General features: G+C 44.1%; 1 protein-coding gene across 10 annotated transcripts in view; it reads right to left on the minus strand.

The window, feature by feature from the left end:
• Positions 1-18,723, minus strand: part of DAG1 (dystroglycan 1) — a 64,446-nt gene that overhangs the window by 23,311 nt on the left and 22,412 nt on the right. The window contains exon 1 of one of the 10 annotated variants that reach the window (XM_049716388.1): positions 11,545-11,757. The exons of 5 other annotated variants lie outside the window; for them this stretch is intronic. The gene's annotated coding sequence lies outside the window, so the exon portion shown is untranslated. Of the gene's footprint in view, positions 1-8,191; positions 8,213-8,471; positions 8,491-10,549; positions 10,569-10,675; positions 10,709-11,544; positions 11,758-18,723 lie in introns of those variants that run through there. 4 more of the 10 variants (XM_049716386.1, XM_049716392.1, XM_049716391.1 and 1 more) reach the window with 4 other exon arrangements.

Genomic DNA, 18,723 nt, shown 5'->3' on the forward strand with positions numbered 1-18,723 from the left:
AATGGAATCAAATTAGAAATCAGTAACACAAGCATAGTAAGAAAATCTCCAAAGGCTTGAAAACTATACAATGTACTTCTAAATAATTCCTGTGTCAGAGAGGAAGCCTCAAGGGAAATAAAATGTTACACTGAACTAAATATACATTTGTGGGGTTATAGTAAAATTTGTGGAACACAGCTAAAGCAGCTCTTAGGAGTGAATTTACAGCACTGAAACCACTAGAAAAAGAAGGAAAAGTCTCAAACCAATAATCTATGCTCCCACATCAAGAATCTCAAAAAAAAAGAGCAAAATAAACCAAAAGCAAGCAGAAGGAAGGAAATAGTAAAGCGCAGAAATCAATAAAACTGAAAACAACAGAAAAAACTCAATAAAACAAAAAACTGGTTCTTTGAAAAGATTAATAAAATTGACAAATCTCTATAAACAAATTACCAATATCAGGACTGAGACGGGATATCACTACAGATCCTGCAGACATCAAAAAGGATAGTAAGGAAATACTACCAAATAACTCACAGATTTTGATGATTCAAATGAAACAGACCAATTCCTCAAAATTTGTAATTTAAAAAATTTATAATTTAAAAACTCCCACAAAAAGAAGTCTCTAGGCCCAGACAGCTTCACTAATAAATTCTACCAAATATTTAAAGAATTAACACCAATTCTACAGTCTTTTCCAGAAAGCAGAAGGAAGAAACACTTGCCTATTCATTTTATGAAGCTAACATTACCCTGACACCAACATCAAAGACAATACCAAAAAAAAAAACAGAAAAGAAAATGCAGATGAACAGACACAAAAATTTTAACAAACATTAAGAAACAGAATTTAGCAATATATAAAAAGAATTATATACCATAACCACGTAGCACTTATTTCAGGGTGCAAGGCCAGTTCAATATTTTAAAATCAATCAACGTAATCCACCATATTAACAGACTAAAGAACAAAAATCACATGATCATATTAATTAATGCAGAAAAAGTACCTAACAAAATTCAACACCCAGTCACGATAAACACTCTCAGAAACACAGGAACAGAGGACAACTTTCTCAATTTGATAAAGAGCATCTAATGGTGATAGACTGAATGCTTTCTCCTTAAGATCAGAAACAAGGCAAGGATGTCTGCTCTCACCACTGGTTGTTTTTGGGTTTTTTTTTTTTGGCTGCGTTGTGTCTTTGTGGCTGTCCATGGGCTTTCTCTAGTTGCGGTGGGGGGGGGGGGCTGCTCTTTGTTGCAGTGCACAGGCTTCTCATTGCGGTGGCTTCTCTTGCTGTGGAGCGCTGGCTATAGGCTTCAGTAATTGCAGCATGCAAGCTCAGTAACTGCAGCACAGTTGTGGCTTGCGGGCTCTAGAGAGCGGGCTCAGTAGTTGTGACACACGGGCTTAGCTGCTCTGCAGTATGTGGGATCTTCCTGGACCAGGGATCTAACCCGTGTCCCCTGCATTGGCTGGTGGATTCTCAACCAGTGCACCACCAGGGAAGTCCCCTACCACTCTTATTTGACATAGTGCTGGAAGTTCTAGCCAGTGTAATAAGGCAAGAAAAGGAAACAAAAGGCATGTAGATGGTAAAGGAAAAAATAAAACTGTAGGGACTTAAAAATAAAACCGTGTGTCACAACTACTAAGCCTACGCTCCAGAGCCCGCGAGCCGCAACTACTGGGCCCACATGCTGCAACTACTGAAGCCCATGTGCTCTGGGGCCCTCATGACACAACTATTGAGCCTGTGTGCTGCAACTACTAAAGCCCATGCACCTAAAAGCCCATGCTCCGCGACAAGAGAAGCCACCGCAATAAGAAGCCCGTGTACCGCAACAAAGAGTAGCCCCTGCTCTCCACAACTAGAAAAAGCCTGCGCACAGCAACAAAGACCCAACACAGCCAAAAATAAATAAAGTTAAAAAAATAAAACTCTCCCTACTTGCAGATAACATAATTGTCTATGTAGAAAATCCCAAGGAATCCACAAAACAAACTCCTAGAACTAATAAGTTTGGCAAGGCCACAGGATATAAAACAAACATACAAAAATCAGTTGTAGGGCTTCCCTGGTGGTGCAGTGGTTAAGAATCCGCCTGCCAATGCAGGGGACACGGGTTCAAGCCCTGGTCCAGGAAGATCCCACATGCCGCGGAACAACTAAGCCCGTGCGCCACAACTACTGAGCCTGCGCTCTAGAGCCCACAAGCCACAACTGCTAAAGCCCGCACGCCTAGAGCCCGTGCTCAGCAACAAGAGAAGCCACCACAATGAGAAGTCCACACACCGCAACAAAGAGTAGCCCCCACTCGCCACAACTAGAGAAAGCCCACGTGCAGCAAGAAGGACCAAACTCAGCCAATAAATAAATAATAAATAAATTTATTTTTTTTTTAAATCAACTGTATTTCTTTCTTTCTTTTTTTTTTTTGTGGTACGCGGGCCTCTCACTGCTGTGGCCTCTCCCGTTGCGGAGCACAGGTTCCAGACGCGCAGGCTCAGCGGCCATGGCTCACAGGCCTAGCCGCTCCGCGGCATGTGGGATCTTCCCGGACCGGGACACGAACCCGTGTCCCCTGCATCGGCAGGCAGACTCTCAACCACTGCGCCACCAGGGAAGCCCCTCAACTGTATTTCTGTATGCTAGAAATGAACATGCAGACACCAAATTTAAAAGATAATACCATTTAAATTGCTTTAAAAATGAAATATCTAGGTGTAGATCTAACAAAACATGTACAGAATTTGTATGCTGAAAACCATACAACACTGGTGAAAGAAATCAAATATCTAAACAAATGGAAAGACATACTGTGTTAATGGATTGGAAAGCTCAACACAGTAAAGATGTCAATTCTCCCCAAATTGATATACAGGTTTGTAATAGGCTAAATAATGGCCGCCCAAAGATATCAGGTCATAATCCCTAAAATGTGCAAATGTACTTACAAGGAAAGTCTTTGCAGGTGTGATTAAATTAAGAATCTTGACCTGGGGAGATGATTATAAATCCAATCACAATTCTCATTATAAGAGAGATGCAGAGAGAGATTATACACACACACAGATGGAGAAGGGGATGTGAAGCCTGAGGCACAGATTGGAGTGATGTGGCCATAAGCCAAGGAATGCCAAAGAATAGTGGCAGCCACCAGAGCTAGAGCAGACAAGGAATAGATTCTTCTCCAGAGTCCACAAAAGGAGCACAGCTCTTGCCAACACCTTAATTTTAGACTTCTGATCTCCAGAACTATGAGAGAATAATTGTGTGTGTTATTCTAAGCCACTAAAGTTGTAGTAATTTTTTACAGCAGCCCTAGAAAACTAATTCAAGGTTTAACGTAATTCCTATCAAAATCCCAGTAAGAATTTTTGTATATATAGACAAGATTATTCTAAAATTTATATTAGGACTTCCCTGGTGGCACAGTGGTTAAGAATCTGCCTGCCAGTGCAGGGGACACAGGTTTGATCCCTGTCCAGGAAGACCCCACATGCCGCGGAGCAGCTAAGCCCGTGAGCCACAACTACTGAGCCCGCATGCCACAACTGCTGAAGCCCGCACACCTAGAGCCCGTGCTCTGCAACAAGAGAAGCCACCACAATGAGAAGCCGGCACACCACAACGAAGAGTAGCCCCCACTTGCCGCAACTAAAGAAAGTCCACGTGCAGCAATGAAGACCCAATGTAACCAAAATAATTAACTAATTAATTTAGAAAAATTTATATGGAAAGGCAAAGGAACTAAAATAGTTGTAATGACTACCAAATGTAAAATAGCTAGTGGGAAGCAGCTGCATAGCACAGGGAGATCAGCTCAGTACTTTGTGACCACCTAGAGGGGTGGGATAGGGAGGGTGGGAGGGGATATGGGGATGTGTGTATGCATGTAGCTGATTCACTTTGTTGTGCTGCAGAGGCTAATGCAGCATTGTGAAGCAATTATGCTCCAATAAAGATGTTAAAAATAAAATAAAATAAAATAAAATAAAATAGCTGTGATGAGAAAACAACTATTTTAATTTGCTGCCTAGGCATTTCCCAGAGTCTGGACATTGCAATAAGGATCTGAGCTTAAGATTCCCACCATAAATTCCCACTTTGCTTTTCCTGGGGCATCTTTTAAAATATCCACTTAGAGTTGAGCCCCTGAAAAATAAGGGACCTCTGCCCCGACCACCATGTAAGTAATAGGTGCTCTCTATCTCCTGCTCGCTTGTGACCTGAGACAGATGACTGCCCTTCCCCTGGCTCACTGCCCACCCCCCTATTTCTGGGATCTGTAAGTAATAGACCTTGTGAGTTTAGTTCCTTTGTGTGGGTGGATTGGAACTGCACCTTCAATCAAAACGACCCTATGGTCTTCACTTCCCCAAACTGGGAACTCAGATGCTGAGGGAGCTACCTGCTGATCTCATGTGGATGGCTTGTGCCCCCTCATTCAGCAGGTCATAATCTGCATATTCTTAGATTTAATACACCAGCTCCAGCTTCTCAACACAATAACAATTTTGAACAAGAAGAATAAAGAGGAATTAGGGACTTCCCTGGTAGCACAGTGGTTAAGACTCCATGCTCCCAGTGCAGGGGGCCTGGGTTCAAGCCCTGGTCAGGGAACTAGATCCCACGCATGCCGCAACTAAGAGTTTGCATGCCACAACTAAGGAGCTGGCAAGCCGCAACTAAGGAGCCCATAAGCCGCAACTAAGGAGCCCGCCTGCCACAACTAAGACCTGGCACAACCAAATAAATAAATTTTAAAAAATAAAAGAAGAATAAAGAGGAATTATTCTACCTAATATCGACTTAGAGAGCTAAGTAATCAAGACTGTATTGGTGGGGACTTCCCTGGTGGGTCCAGTGCTAAAGAATCCACCTTCCAATGTGGGGGATATTCGTTCAATCCCTGGTTTGGGAACTAAGATCCCACATGCCGTGGGGCAACTAAGCCCACGTGCCACAACTATTGAGCTCTTACGCCTCAACGGGAGAGCCCACATGCCGCAAACTACAGATCCCACACGCTCTGCAGCCCATGTGCTCTGGAGCCCCCATGCCACAACTAGAGAGAAGGCCAAGTGCCACAACTAGAGAAACCTGAGACCACGTGCTGTAACAAAAAGATCCTGCATGCCTCAACAAAGATCCCGTGTGCTGCAACTAAGACCCGACGCAGCCAAAAAAAAAATAAGGAAAATAAATATTTTAAAAAAAGAGACTGTATTGGTGGAGGGACAAACACATAAATCAATGGCACAGAATACAGAATCCAGAAATAGACCTAAACAAGAATGCTCAACTGATTTTTGATAAAGGTACAAAGCAATTAAATGGGGGAGAAACAAATGGTACAACAAATGGTACAACCATTTTCAACAAATGGTACAAACCAGATGTCCCTTCAACAGATGAATGGTTAAACTATGGTACATCCATACCATGGAATACTAGTGAGCAATAAAAAGGAATGAACTTTTGAATTGACACACTCAACAATTTGGACGAACCTCAAGGGAATTATGTGGTGTGAAAAATGTTAATCCCAAATGGTTACACAGTATATGATTTCATTTATATAACATTAATTTTTAAATTAATTAATTATTTTAAAATTTTCGCCACAGGGCTTCCCTGCTGGCACAGTGGTTAAGAATCCGCCTGCCGGGCTTCCCTGGTGGCACAGTGGTTGAGAGTCCGCCTGCCGATGCAGGGGACATGGGTTTGTGCCCTGGTCCAGGAAGGTCCCACATACCGTGGAGCGGCTGGGCCCGTGAGCCATGGCCGCTGAGGCTGCGTGTCCGGAGCCTGTGCTCCGCAATGGGAGAGGCCACAACAGTGAGAGGCCCACGTACCGCACAAAAAAAAAAAAAAAAAAAGAATCCGCCTGCCTATGCAGGGGTCTCGGGTCCAAGCCCTGGTCCAGGAAGATCCCACATGCCGCAGAGCAACTAAGCCTGTGTGCCACAACTACTGAGCCTGCGCTCTAGAGCCTGCAAGCCAAAACTGCTGAGCCCATGCACCACAACTACTGAAGCCCACATGCCTAGAGCCCGCGCTCCGCAACGAGAAGCCCGCGCACCACAACGAAGAGTAGCCCCTGCTCGCCTCAACTAGAGAAAGCCCGCGCACAGCAACAAAGACCCAACGCGGCCAAAAATAAATAAATTTATTTAAAAAAATTTTTTTTTGGCCACACTGCACAGCATGCAGGATCTTACTTCCCTGACCAGGGATTGAACTCGTGTCCCCTGCAGTGGAAGCTCGGATCCTTAACCACTGGAACACCAGGGAAGTCCCCATTTATATAACACTCTTGAAGTGACAAAATTATAGAAACAGAGAACAGATTAGTGGTTGCCAGGAATTAAAGAGGAAGTTAGGACATGAGGGGAAGATGTGGCTATGAAAGGGCAACGTGACAGATCCTTGTGGTGATGAAGATGTTCTGTATTTTGATAGTATCAATGTCAATATCCTGGTTGTGATATTGTACTATTATTTAAGATGTTATCACGGGGGGAAACTGGGTAAAGGGCATACAGGATCTCTCAGTATTATTTTTAACAACTGCATGTGAATCCACAATTATTTCCAAAAAAATGTTTTAACCTAAAAAGAAAGATAAATTTGAATTAGAATTTTAAATTTCTGTACAATAAAGGATACCATAAAGAAAATAAAAAGGACCAACCACAGCCTGGGAGAGAGCTTTTTCAGTGCATATGATAGCTAAAGGATCCCTATCAAAATATATCAAGTGCCCTAAAACAGTAAAAATGGGTTGAAGAGATAACAAACAAGTAATTCACAGAAAAGAAAACCTGAAAGCAATAAACATACAAAAAGATGCTCAACCTCACTAGTAATCAAGGAAAGAAAATTAAAGCAACATGAAAAACACTTTTTCCCACCAGACTTGCCAGCAGTGTTAAGTGCCACACTTCTCAAGCGGGACACCAAATGATCACGGACTTAGAAGCTGAGGTCCTGCAGGCAACAGTTCCACTTAACTCCCAGTGACCTTTGTGAGGTCCTCTACCAGGAAAGGCAAGGAAGGAAACACCCAGCTCTTCAACACCTGGTGTTCTCTGTATCCTGGGTGGAGGTCTTCTCCTCAGATCCTTATAAACTGCCCCCAAATTTAAGTTTTTTCTTCAAGCCCTTTTCTGTTTTGTTTTTTTTTTAGTATCTCCCATTTTTTTAATTGTCTGTGCTTTTGTACCCCTTTTATAGTTTATCACTTAATTTTTTAAATATTCTAGGTCTTTTGTTTTATACTATCTTAAATTGTAACTTTATTGTTTTCTTTACTGTTGCAATAGTACTTTCTATAACTTTTCCTTTCTTATACATATTGACTATTATTTAGTGAATGGCTCAGCTCAACCAACACTCCACAAGACTGTAAGTTGTAGAAGGGAAGGGCAGGAAAGCACCTGTTGCAATCACTGATGTATGCCAAGCACACACGTAATAAATGAATGGAGAGGATACAGGACATTTTTTTTTTTGCAGTACGCAGGCCTCTCATTGCTGTGGCCTCTCCCGCCGCAGAGCACAGGCTCCGGACACGCAAGCCCAGCGGCCATGGCTCACAGGCCCAGCCGCTCCACGGCACGCAGGATCCTCCCGGACCGGGGCACGAACCCGTGAACCCTGCATCGGCAGGCGGACTCTCAACCACTGCGCCACCAGGGAAGCCCCATTTTTTTTTTTTTTAATCTTCTTCTGATACCCTTACTCTTCTGTGTACTTACTTTTCTACTTATTAGATCCAGTTGATCTTTTGCTTTTCTAATCTGATTCTCCATTTAAAAATTCTCAGCTTATTTGAAAACAGCAACAGTATGAGACACACCCTGTCCTACCAGGAACATAAGCTCAGTGTGCTATCTGTGGACATATGACGACACGGGGTATCTGTTTCATGGGCATGACTAAGTGCTCTGCATTTAGCAAGCAGGCATTGTCCAGGGCACAACTCCAACTGCTGCTATGTGTTGGTTTTCCATGTTCTGGGAAGAAAAGATCTTTTTGCAAACTGGCAAAAAGCAGCCTTGTGTCTTTCTAATACTGGCTTCCTATAAACAACGGTCACATCTCCCTATGCTAGGAACTTGTCAGGCTGCATCCAAACACCACTATTAGGACGTCCCTTTGGAAGGCTTTCCACATAGTCTCATACTCACACACTTGGTCATCCAGAGATGGAGGCACTACAGAGATCCTCCTCCTCAGTTTTCAGAACCAAGGCCTAAAGAGAGGTAACACTCAACCATGGTCACACAGAGCCTGTGGCCAGAAGATGGTGGGAGGAGAAGGTGCTGAGGAACCAGAGAAAAGACTATGTCAAAAGTCTTCCTGACACAGCCATTCATTTCAACACTGTACATGCACACTCACATTATACCCTCTGGAATACCAGCAAGTGCTAAGGGTAGCCCAAGAATATGTCTCAGCTGAACTCACCACTGTTTGGCTGATTGACACTGCTGAAGCTCTCCTGCTGAGAAATGGGTAGTGGGAATGGGTAACTCATTCCTCTGTGCCAGTCCCCAGGGCAATGTCCGCCACTAAGTCTGAGCTCGGCACTGCTCCAGACCCCAGCAAAAGCCAACTCTGTGAAGAGGGACCTTCCCAGAGCCTTGGTGAAGCCCCTGGCGTTCTGAACACCTGCTCAACAAGCCATGGCATACAATGTGAAAAATGGGCATACTTCCTTTCTCCAACTGTGATACTGGGGACTCTTCAGTGATGGGCAGAAATAAAAAGCCAAGTTTTCAGCAGTGCCTAAAAGGTGGTGCTCTTTGTAAAACAAAATACATAAAATCTGCCCTGGAGGCAGGTGTATTTAAAGTTTACCTGATCAGGGCTTCCCTGGTGGCGCAGTGGTTGAGAAGCCGCCTGCCAATGCAAGGGACTTGGGTTTGAGCCCTGGTCCGGGAAGATCCCACATGCCGCACAGCACCTAAGCCCATGCGCCACAACTACTGAGCCTGCGTTCCAGAGCCCCCGAGCCACAACTACTGAAGCCCAAGCGCCTGCAGTCCGTGCTCTGCAACAAAAGAAGCCACCACAATGAGAAGCCCGTGCACTGCAACAAAGAGTAGCCCCCGCTTGAACGAAGACCCAACGCAGCCAAAAATAAATAAAATAAATAAGTTTATAAAAAATAAATAAATAAAGTTTACCAGATCAATCGGCAGGGACACAACCAGAGACTCAAAAGCATTATACAGTGGTAGGTGAGGACCCCAGACATCTGAGGAAAGAATCCTTCCGGGCTCCTTCCTGTCACTAATCCCTATCTATATGCAAATGAAGCACGTTTGGGGTTGGGGCAGGGAGAGGAGAGGCATGCGAGCGCCTTGTGACTCTACCCTGTCCAGACAGACTTGGATCCCTGGGAACTAGAAGATTCCCTCTGGAATTCCAGCCCCAGGAGAGAAGTAGCTCTGTTCCAGCACTGGCTACCTCCCAGAGCTAATGAGTGCCGCATGCATGGAGGAGGCTCAGTCAATAAAACTTTCCACTCAAAAAACACGTGGAACAAATGCATACACGACACTAACTCAATTTATAGTAAACTTAACACTTCCTCAGGTGCAGAAAAATCTACAGAGACTGAAACTTTAAAGTATCTTAACTAAAAACTCTGAAAGAATGGCTCCCTACTAGTTTTTATTCTCTAAGAATGAAGGAAAAGTTGTGGGATTCAACCCATTATTAACCATACAAAACGAAGGAGAGGCAGCCCAGCCCACCACTCACAGGAACCCCTAAATCTCTAATAGCTATATTACCTAAAAATAGTATTTAAACTGTCAAACTGCTACAATTCATGATGTAATTAAAACACTTAAGGAAAATGGGATTTTCTTCTTAAAACAAAACTAATAAAATTCCATGACCTTGTTTTAAATGGTCAAAAGGAATAATCTTAACTGAAACAATCACTTTAGGTTCCATCTAGCAAAAAGGCTTTTGTCCAGACACTCAGAAGTTAAAAGTAAATGTTAAATGTCAGTCTAATATTAATCTAAAAATTCTAGAGGGTTAACCGGTTTAAAACTGCTCAATCTGATGGCCAACAGGATGTACTCAACACAATGGAAAACAATAGTGTGAAGTCATTGTTTACTTGGGCTTCAAACACCAAAAAGACAGGCAGATTGCTCTGCTTTGAGTTTAAAACAGGACTTTTTCACACCTTGGGGTCAGATGAGGAAGGTGTTGAGCCAAGTCACTGGTGAAGATGCAAGGTGTCACCCTAAATTCGTTCACTGCTCAGGAGGCAGATGAGGTTTCCCTGACACAAAGCAAGTTCCTCTCTGGCCTGTGTTCTGTGGGAGTATCATCAGAGGTGTGGGGGCAGCCTGGCGAAGACACCATCAGGGAGCTTGGGAACCCACCAAGAGACCAGGGCCACATACACAGCAAGATATTTAAAAGTAAAAATATGTGGAAGAAAAAAATTACCACCTGTGAGAAACAAGCACTACTCAACAGTCTATCAAACACAAAAGCTATTTGAATGCTTTTCTCACTTGGAAAACTCTTGGAAACTCTCAGTTATCACAGATACGAAAAGCAGAGGTCCCAGAAGAGCAATGATTTCTGCTGACGGTGGTTTGGTTTTCTCAACAAAGGCAGGAAGGAAGTTAAGACTTTACCTGGGTACAAACTCACTCAGATGCAAACACATCCTAGAGGAAGGGAAGAAAGACAAGGTTCAGAAGCCAGGGCTGAAAGGCCATTTCTCCACTGGACCGTAGTTTTTAGCCTGAGTAGATTTTTAACATCTTATGTGATAAAGCTCACTGAAAAACAGTTCCTTCTACACTCCACCGAACTCCATATGCTGCTGTTAAACATTACTCAGTACTCAACTGCACACTTAAAACAGTTAAGATGGTTATGTTTTATGTTGTTTTGTTTACCACAATTTTTTAAAAGTGTAATGGTTAAGGAGGCATATTTTACGTTATGTATATTTTACTACAATTATAAATATTTTTTTAAAACCCACATTACTCAAGTGTCACACCAATTAGACTTCGGAAAAAACTTATAAGGCTTAAGTCCAGTCTTCTAATCATCGATGCCCAGGTAGGGCACTGAGGCTGGAAAAGGATAAACTGAGCCCAAAGACAAGGACCAGGCCTAACTGTCCATTTGGCTGCAGCAGCTGGACTTGGAGGTGGGGTGGAAGTAGGGGAGTAAGTGTGAGAGGTGGGTGGCCAGACTCAGCAGAATACAAGTGGGAATGAGTTACTACATTTGCATACCCTTGTGGCATCCAAGAACCCAATTAAAGTAAATTACAATTATCTCAAGAGAGCCCAACAACAGTTAACACTTCAGTGTATATTTACCGACTACCTACCCTGTACTAGGTGTGAAGCTTCATTTGCTATGCATGTAGTCTTCCCAAATTTCACACAAAAATAGTCAATTAAGATTTACATACATTACTAAATCATAAAACACAAGAGGTAATAAACTAAATACTTATGTAAGTGTTTTCCAAGTACGTGCTTACTAGAAAATAAAAGTTGCGTTCTGACTCCCCAAACTTCCTCTGGCTCTCCAACCCCTTCTTCATCTCAGTACGAAGGTAGAGTTGGGACTACACTGTGAGGGCAGAATGGTCAATTATCTGTCGGGTCAAGGCTGGACGCCAAGGGTTGCCCAGAGAGGAAAGGAGAGAGAAAAGGTCCACTGCAGGGGTCTGACGCCACATATGCTCTGCTGCCCTCTTCCCCAACTGATGCCTAGCACCAAGCAGGCACTCAGATATCAGGGAATAGCAACAGGGTTTCCCCTAAATCCCCAAAATGATTCACCAAGCACAAAGCAAATAATCATCTGATTTCACACTTTGAAGTTAAAAGCTGAGCTTTCTGATATTTTTTCCATTATACTACAAAAGACTAAAAATAAGTACCACAGCTCAAAACTAATATGCTAATCTGACTTGAATGAATTAAGGTTAGAAAAAGATTGTTGACTGCTGGCCTTCCTGACCTAACTGGCTAATCAGACTCCAGAAAAGAGGAATGAGATGAAATACTGGGGTGGCCACAGCCACTCCCAGCTCCCTACTCAGGCCCCCCATTACTGCAGCCCTTGATCCTGCCAGCAACCTCACAATACAGGCCTCAGGAGCCAGACAGGGGTATCCTGTCTCACGGTGACTGGGAGCTCTTGCACTTTCACTGTAAGGTGCCATTGTTCTGAGTGTTTATCTAGGCAAATACTAGCCTTCAGTGTTTAAAGCTGTGACCTGCTTTTGGCCACATTCTTTTTGGGGCCACATTCTTAAGGCCCGACCATCAAGAACATTTCAACCATGCCAGAAATTGCCAGATCAACAAACCTTGTTTATAGAAGGACAAGACACAACTAGCACCCACTCCCTTTGCTCAGACTTTCTTGCTAGCAGAATTCCTTCCCTCCCACATATGGCTCTGATTCACCCTTCTACCTACCTCAGCCTTGCTACAGCTGCAAAATCTAAATAATCGTAAACTTCTCTGGTAGGTTTTAGGGCTGTGTTTCCAAAGGCTGGAGCAAAAGGGCCAAAAGATGGCCTTGCAGACTCTTGGAACCCCTGCTCTGCAAAGCCACAGCCACTCTATGACCAGGCAGTGAAGCAGTGAACAAGGCCAATGCTGAGCAGAAGAAGGTCATGCCATGCGTGACCTCGGAATCAGGCCTAGAGTGGCACCTGAAAGTACCAGCTCCCAGTGAACTGGTGAAGGCAAAGCTCCTGGGCCAATCCCAGCAACTTCTGCATTGCTGGCCTTCCCCAGTAGAGGATATGGGGCTGCTCTTCAAGGATCACAGCACTGATTCAGAGAAATACAATATATCCAGTTCAGGTACCTCTACACCAAGTAAGATGGAGGAAATGTATTACTCCCAAGTGCTTTCCCCCTCCTCAAAGCTCCAGGAGATCCCCAGTCACTGTCTGCCACAACAGATTTAAATCCAGGTATAACACAACTGAAGAAATCCTTGAAGATGCCCTTGTCCTCACCTCCCACTGCTTCTACCTTCTCTTCCTGCAGGCTTTGATCACTCCCTTAGCACAAAGGAAAAAGTGTGTTTCCACTCAGGAGTAATTATTTGGAAATTAGTTCCTGACTTTTAGAACCCAAGGATTAAAAATTAAAAGCAAATACAGATAAGGGAAGGACAAATGCAGAGGATCGTCTGTTTTATCAAATGGGTACAGCTACCATTTACATACTCCCAAGTACTGGGGAGAAAGTAGCAGCTACCAAGTACTTTCAGTAGTGGCCAGCATCTCCTGATGCTCGAAGGTGTTGTTTTCTTCTTCCTAACAGAGCCAAGATCGTCTGAATTTCCAAGCTGGGCCCGTCAGGCACAAATAGACTCCCATAGCCCAAATGAACAAAGATTCCCACCAGCCCACAGCTTAATTCTTCAGATACTCTATCTTCTTTTCACAGGAATCTTCAACTGGCTTCTAATGAGAGCACAGAGGCACCCTGCCCTTCCCAGGCTCTACGTAAATCATTTGTGCTGGGAGCTAACTACTTAAAAGACCTCTTTTGCAAATGACAAGTTTATGTTATGTCTTCTCATTGTATACCAATCCAATGAATCTTGTTAAGTTCTGTGGTCTTAATAACAGATCTAATCAAGAGTCAGGAACCTCTGCATTTATCTCACACAGGGATAAAGATGACACTGAGGGATTCATGGCAACAGTCCTCCTAACAGGCTGGCCCCTCACAGAACCATAGGGATAGCTGCTGCTTACCCCTCAGAGCTTCCTTGGTCCGTAAAGGGATAGGAAGGCAGAAAGGTCAGACCAAGCTGCCCTGTAAAGCCTGACTGATAAAACAGGATTTGGTCTCTGTCCCTACATAGATTTCTGTATGGGGGAGTGGGAGATGCAGAGACAAGACAGGGCAACAACCAACAGGGACTGGAGAGAGTGCCCTCCACACTCTTGTCAAGCTGTTCATCCTAAGGCAGCAAGACATGCTAGGCTGGAGATATTTCTTACTGGATTAAGGAAATGGCCACAAAAACAGCAGTCAGATCCTTTTCCGGATTTCGCTATTACCACCCAAGTAGATGTCTCACCCAACAACCTGACTCAGAACTGGAGGGGGAGCAAATGGAGCCATGAGCTCCTCAGAGATGCTTCTCATCCCAAGGGAGAGAGCAGCCCTCCAGTCCTTTGCCAGCCTTAGATCATTACCTGCTATATTCAGCAAATGATTAGAAGAAAATCCAGAATTCTCTGTGACAAAGAACTAAAAATAAGTAAATTATCAGTAGCATTTATCTAGAGAGTTGGAGTTTTTTGTTTTGTTTTCAAGTCAAGCTCTCTTTATAAACTCATAATCTACAGACGCCCCAAAAAGTTACTCCAGCTCTCTACTTGCAGAAAGGCTAAGAAGCAGGAAGTCACCCAGCAGGCTCTTGACACCAGAGTTTCCACCTCTCGTACCCCAAGCATTAGTGCAGCTGCAAACTTGAGCAGCAGTTTCTGAAAGAGTCCACCCTGTAAACAACTGCAGTTAGTTCAAAGAAGACTAACTTAAAGCTTGCATATGTTTTTTGGATTACTTGCAATGCATCCAGGGATCTCAGCTATCTTTTGCTTTTACAGACTAACTATTAAGTACTTGAATTTGACACTGACCACGGAGCAAGAAAGTGACAAGGCCTCAACCTCAACAGGAATCTAAGCTTCAGTGAGCACCTCAAACAGGACTGGCGTGCACCTGTCTGGTACTGGTTACTTCTTTGTAGCTCATATCCTGCTGGATGACCCACAGCAACGAGTGTAGCACCTGGGCACCAAGGCCTGTACATGGTTAGTGCACAGCACTTATTATGGGCCGTGACACAAAAGGCTTTAAAGGAATCATGTCCAAAACATTCTCTCTCTTTTTTAAAAAATATTTATTTATTTATTTACTTATTTATTTGGCTGCGCCGGGTCTTAGTTGTGGCACACGGGATCTTCATTGCGGCATGCAGGACCTTTAGTTGTGGCACGTGGGTTCTTTTAGTTGAGGCATGCAGGCTCTTAGTTGCACCATGCAGGAACTAGTTCCCTGACCAGGGATCGAACCGCAGGCCCCCCGCATTGGGAAAGCAGATTCTTAACCATTGGACCACCAGAGAAGTCCCACGTCCAAATCATTCTCAAGGAGAATGAACATATTCTAACTTCATCTACACCTCAACAGGAAAGCAGTGGTCCTGCCCAACAGAACTTCAGGTGTGGCTGTCCTCTGGGGATGGAACAGGAAAGAGGTCAGTGACTATCAGAGGTCGCAGCACTCGAGAGAGCAGAGCAACACCAGGTGCAATGGACCAACAGCAATTTTTTGGCCGACAGAATTTTTAAAAAATAATTTTATAAATCTATGTTCTTAGAAGCCTTGTTTTCTAGGCAAATACGGAATGAAATAACACCAGCTATAATTATAATCAACAGCATGAACAGAGATAATTTAGGCAAATGGCAAATTAAATAATACTTCTGCAATTATTCCTTTTCTTTTTCCATAAGCACCTTGCTCTAACAAAGAAACACACAATAGGAATTATATTTCCTTGATGATTTGTATTCAAAAAATTTTGACCATCCAGGGCTTCCCTGGTGGCGCAGTGATTAAAAATCTGCCTGCCATCGCAGGGGATGCGGGTTCGAGCCCTGGGCTGGGAAGATCCCACATGCAATGGAGCAACTAAGCCCATGCACCACAACTACTGAGCCTGCGCTCTACAGCTCACGAGCCACAACTACTGAAGCCCATGTGCCTAGAGCCCGTGCTCCACAACAAGTGAAGCCACTGCAATGAGAAGTTTGCACACCACAACAAAGAGTAGCCCCCGCTCGCCGCAACTAGAGAAAGCCCGCGCGACAACGAAGACCCAATGCAGCCAAAAATAAATAAAAATTAAAAAAAAATTTTTTGGCCATCTACTCAATATCACATATCATCCTACCTTCCACCATCTGCTCTTTAACTCCAACTCCATTCCATTTGTGTTTCAATCTCTTCACAAATGAAGAACACCATAAAAATGAAAATGCTTCCTCTTATTTAGAGCACTAGTCTCAAGAAAAATGATATGTGGGAATTCCCTGGTAGTCCAGTGGTTAGGAATTAGGCACTTTCACTGCTGTGGCCCAGGTTCAATCCCTGGTCGGGGAACTAAGATCCCACATGCCTCGCAGCATAGCCAAAAATAATAATAATAGGAGCTTCTCTTGTTTCTCAGTAAAAACTTTCCCCACTAGACTGGGTGTCTCCTGAGAGCTGGAATAGGGTCTAATTCACCTAGGTCCTGAGCTCAGGCTGATGCAGTGGGGACTAGACAGCAGGGCCTGGCCAGGGTGGAGAAGAGTGAAACACCATCAGGGAAAGCTGAGTCCTCAGAGTGTGACCTCTACTTTCCAGACCGGTCTGTTCATCCAAGACCACTGGGATAGGAAGGGATAGGAGGGCTCTACTCCTCCATAAGTTAGGACATTGCATCACTGCCCAGAGCAGAGATGTCTACTGAACCCTCAGGTTCTCTGCTTATCTTCAGAACTAGGCTCCAAGTCCTCCTCTCCTCCTCTCCTGAGAGACTGCCCTTCCTTTACCACTCCAAGAGTGCTTTCCCTTCTATCCAAGCATGCCCAATCCCTGCCACTCATTTAACGGGTTATGCGCACAGCACGTTCTCCTCCACACAGAGCCGCAGGTGTTGCTACAGCGCGATCATGCTCCAATTAACTTGGAATGCTTACTCCCACATCCGGCCCAGCCCCTCAATGGAACAGGTGCTCAACAAACATTTAGTTGGAGAGTTAAACACAAATCACTGTTTTTCCGCAATATGGCACTATACCAAAGTCCATTCCTTTCCACTTCAAAAACAGCTAGACATTTACAGCATCAGGCATGAGAATTCCCAGGAAGAGGGAAACAGAAGGCACCCCCTTTCTGATGCACTGGCCATCAAGGCCACCTAAAGCTTGTTTCCTGGTTGACCATCTTCCTCAGATGAGCTTTGATCTAATGGGCAGGTTCATCAGCACCTTTTGTTGTTTTTTTTTTAACATCTTTATTGGAGTATAATTGCTTTACAATGGTGTGTTAGTTTCTGCTTTATAACAAAGTAAATCAGCTATACATATACATATATCCCCATATCTCTTCCCTCTTGCGTCTCCCTCCCACCCTCCCTACCCCAACCCTCTAGGTAGTCACAAAGCACCTAGCTGATTTCCCTGTGCTATGTGGCTGCTTCCCACTAGCTGTCTATTTTACATTTGGTAGTGTATATATGTCCATGCCACTCTCTCACTTCGTCCCAGCTTACCCTTCCCCCTCCCCGTGTCCTCAAGTCCATTCTCTAGTAGGTCTGCGTCTTTATTCCTGTCCTGCCCCTAGGGTCTTCAGAACCATTTTTTTTTTAGATTCCATATATATGTGTTAGTATATGGTATTTTTCTCTTTCTGACTTACTTCACTCTGTATGACAGTCTCTAGGTCCATCCACCTCACTATAAATAACTCAATTTCGTTTCTTTTTATGGCTGAGTAATATTCCATTGTATATATGTGCCATTCATCTGTTGATGGACACTTAGGTTGCTTCCGAGTCCTGGCTATTGTAAATAAAGCTGCAATGAACATTGTGGTACATGACTCTTTTTGACATCAGCACCTTTTGAATACCCAGTTCTGCCTTCGTGAGCAGGCTAAGTTTCTTACTTCAACCAAGGATACAAGCTCTCCTAAGCTCTGGAGCTCTAGACCCTGGCTGCACATTAGAATCACCTGGGCAGGGAACGGAGCTGATGCCTGAGTCCCACCCCCAAAATTCTGATGTCACTGACTGGGGTGCAGATTTCAACCAATAGTAAACCCTGCTCTAAAGATACAACAGCTCTGAAACAGAACAGGAGGTAGACAGTATAGTTTGGGGCCCAGACCACACGGACAGCAGGTACTGAAGGAATTAAAAACTGGTGCACAGCTGAGAAAAAGGGCTTGGAAATGCAGAAACTTACCCTCAACCCAGTATATCTGATCAATCCTCACCAGGACAAGGACTCCTGTGTTGAAATTCTCATCAGAGCCCCAGACCCACAACTCTGGATCCTCTAGAAAGTTTCTCCCATATGTCCTGGCCCCCTCACAAAACACATCAATGCTACTCAGCAGCACTGGCACCACATGGAATACCCAGGAGTGTTACTGGAGTTGTTCTCCCTCCTGCCTTCCAAGCCCCAGTCCTTCTCAGAGTCGTAGTGGCTGTGGCAGTCGCTGGCTCCACTCTGATTCTGTGACATGAGCTCAAGTTGGCCTCCAGGTGCTGCCTAAGCTTGTTTTCTCATCAATGAAATGGGGACCATGTGTCACTGACCTCAAAGGGCTACTGTCAGGATGAACTGAAAGTGATGCATCAGCCACTCAGCCCAATGTATGCACAGACTAAGCATTCCACAAAGACTGCCCTTCAATTATTATGGTTTACCCTACACTAAACTGCCATAACAAGGAGTAATCATGTTCTGGATGCTGCAACACGTTAAGGATGGTAAGTGACCCTACGTCACAGCACCCCTGCTGAATAGCTAATGTCCCCTTTACGACATGCAAAAACTGAAGTCCATACCAAGTAAGGGGCAGAGCCAGGACTTGAAGCCTGGTTCACTAGATTAACT

Source organism: Orcinus orca, chromosome 10 (genome assembly GCF_937001465.1).
Source record: "Orcinus orca chromosome 10, mOrcOrc1.1, whole genome shotgun sequence".
Classification (NCBI taxonomy): Eukaryota; Metazoa; Chordata; class Mammalia; order Artiodactyla; family Delphinidae; genus Orcinus; species Orcinus orca.